This window comes from Mesocricetus auratus, unplaced genomic scaffold (genome assembly GCF_017639785.1).
Source record: "Mesocricetus auratus isolate SY011 unplaced genomic scaffold, BCM_Maur_2.0 Super-Scaffold_100676, whole genome shotgun sequence".
NCBI classification, from domain to species: Eukaryota; Metazoa; Chordata; class Mammalia; order Rodentia; family Cricetidae; genus Mesocricetus; species Mesocricetus auratus.
Genome location: NW_024429266.1, coordinates 37,247,841 through 37,250,779, shown reverse-complemented (window position 1 = coordinate 37,250,779; position 2,939 = coordinate 37,247,841). Strand labels below are relative to the sequence as shown.

The 2,939-nt window shown below is 44.1% G+C and overlaps 1 long non-coding RNA gene across 1 annotated transcript; it reads left to right on the top strand.

Moving 5' to 3' along the window:
* Positions 1–920: 920 nt before the first annotated feature.
* Positions 921–2,262, top strand: LOC121137179. Its single transcript, XR_005874414.1, has 2 exons — positions 921–1,693; positions 2,030–2,262. It is a non-coding gene; the product is annotated as an uncharacterized LOC121137179 (long non-coding RNA).
* The last annotated feature ends 677 nt before the right edge of the window (positions 2,263–2,939 follow it).

Below are 2,939 nucleotides of genomic sequence, written 5' to 3'. Positions count from 1 at the left end.
AGCCAGCTGTGGGGTGTCTCATCACTCTTGTCCATATTCATCTTGGGGAAAAAATAGACGCTAGAACTCACTGTTCATTGCAAACCTTGCCGGTGTTCCTTATTTCAAAACATTGCTGGGTTGCATCTGAAAAATGGGCTGCGTGTCTCAAAGCCACCTCCCACTTTGTGCGGCCAACTCAAAACATATTGGTGCCTAGAAATGAGGATGATTTAAAAATTGTTCTGGGCTATAGTCTAAAAGGTCATTTAAAAGCCTTCACGAAGGACTACTTCCTCTGCCTACCTGCGCCCCCCTCCCGCATGCACACATGGTCTGTCTCTCACTTGCTAAAAATGCTTTCTGGCTCACTGCATCAAACTCTGTTGTGGAACTCTCATTAGGAGACTGGCAAGCAAAAGTTATCCCTAAATGTCCTGGCTTCAGCATGCAGGCCATGCTCATTACAGCTACTCATTCCCTCCTACTGGTTTCCTCCTGTTCGAACCAGCCCTGGGATGGTTTAATGACAGTATGAACCAGCAGGAACCCCAGCAAGTGACTGGGGCTCCCAGGATATCTTATCCCATTTAGAACACCACCCCACCCCACATGCAATTCCTGCCTATCTAGCTCCATTATCCCAATGCCCTGTAGGAGGAAATGAGGCAGAATCAGGCCAATCCTATGTCTAAAGCTACCGCACTGGCAGGTCAGAGGTGTCTGACTTCAAAGCCAATGCTCTCTATTGCTCCATTCAATTTTTTTTTTATTTGACACTAGGAATCAAAGAGGCATATGACTTTGGACAAGCCAGTTAACCTCCTCTGGGCCCAGTTCCTTCCAAAATGAAGAAGCAGGGTTCGATGGAGTCCTGAGTGTTCTGCCTCTGACATTCTATTTCCATCGTTCTAGGACTTGCTCACTCCAGAAGAGAAGGTTGCACCAGTCTCCAGCAAGAGACCTAACATCAGTCATGCACATTAGTTGAGTACCAGCTCTATATCTGTTGGTCTATAATTTTATTTTAATTTTTCTGACAAGACAATAAAGGTCTGATAATTATTATGTTTTGTAGCTGACAAGTTTAAAGCATAGCCTGAGCCACACAGCAAATAAGAAGCAAACTAGAAGGATCTGCTTTCCAAATCCATGTCCACATATCCATTTGTTTGGGAGGGAATGATGGAAGATGGGTATTGTCAGAAATGGTCATATATGGTTATATGAAAACATACGTGATACCTCATTAGTGCAATCAGTTTTCATGGTTGTATGCATCAGTTTAAAATAAGTGTGATTAATAACAAAAATTGAAAACTGAGAGACAAATCTGTGAATGTGGAAAGTGGTCGAAGGTAGGTCAACGGAAGTGACACGAGATGTTTGGGAGGTCCAGGTAAGAAATCGAAGCCCTCCAGTCTCCCAACTTTACTCTTTATGTGAATATGTTGTCTGTTTCCAGATGGACAGTCTGTTGAGAAGCCCTGCCTTGAAGAGTTTGGCTTGGCACCCAGTCTTCATGGAATAGATTTAATCCCCAAGTCTCTAAACCATATGCCCCTGTCACTTAACTGGGCCAATAGTTTTCTGTTTTCTCTAAACCTTTGTCTAGATAACCTATCAAGATTCCAAAGAATTTGCTGTGTCTAGTTCTTGTCTGGTACTAAGTCCTAGTACCAGATGGAAGAGGACAACCAGTGGGAAAGGAAAGGTCTCTGTTGAATATCAGGGTCTACCATGTTCAGAGGTTAAGTTAGTTTTGCAAAGAATCAGATAGATGTGGGTTTGTATAATACTTTGGTTTATTCCAGTCTGGCCTTAACATGGCTTCAGGTTAAAAAAAAAAGAGGGGGTGGGGTGGGATGGGGAGAGTGGGGTGGGGGCAGGGGGGGGACTGGAATCTTGTAGGCAGCACTCAATATCATCAAAAATAGACATATTACTTAGAGCACAGCAAAGGGACAGAGGGGAATACTGTGAAGCTCTTGCCATGAATACTCAAACACGTCATCATTTTTTAATGCTGTTCTGTTTGTCCCAAAACCAGGGTGTGGTCATTTGGTGACTCAAAGCTGACAATACCCACTGGACACTGCATCACTGGAATTGAAAATCAGCTCCCGTAGCTGCCAGAGCACTCCACTCAGAGTCTGAGTGAGGAGTCATCCAGCTGTTTACGTAGGAAAATCTGAAACCCGCCTTTTTCCTGCTTCAGAAGAGAGATGCGGGTATCGCCTGAATCTGAATATTCTACAAGGAAATAAAGGAATGAATATTTAAGACCAGTATAAAAAAATAAAGATAAATCAGTCACAGCAAGGAAAATAACCTGAGAAGCAGGGTAGGCTGTGACAGGTGGGAGGGACATGCAGGATGATAGACAGGCCCATTGTTCGGGAGATGGGTCCCATGCTCTAACTGATGGCTTTGCCCAGGAATTGTTTCAAGTAGCACACTGTCTAGTTACCAGTCATGCTGATGGAGGTTATAAAGCCTTTAGTCACAAAGAATATAGAATATAGCTATACAGAATATCATATATGGGAAGAGGAGCTATACAGGCTGTCTGAGAAGGACACTGTTGAGGAGAAACTTCCAGAACTTCACATTATAAGTCAGCACACTCCTCAGACTTTGACTGAACCCCTCTGACCACTGCTTAGGCTCATCTACTGCTTGATGAAACAGAAGTGGAGTTGGAGGAAAACAGGGTAGAGCAGCAGTGAGGCAGGGAGGGTGAGCTTAAGAATGCTAGCATCATTAGTCAGTGATACTATGAAGTCAAATGGAGAAATGAACTGAAGACTGTGTCTGTCTTTCTGGGAGGCTTAGAGTGGACACCATTAGTCCAGGGTCTGGCTCATTCTGAGTCAGTGTCTCCTTACTTCACCCTTTGCACACCCGTGTGACCTGGGGTTCTTGGGAAGGGTCCAAAGGAGAAATGTTTCTGACCTTTG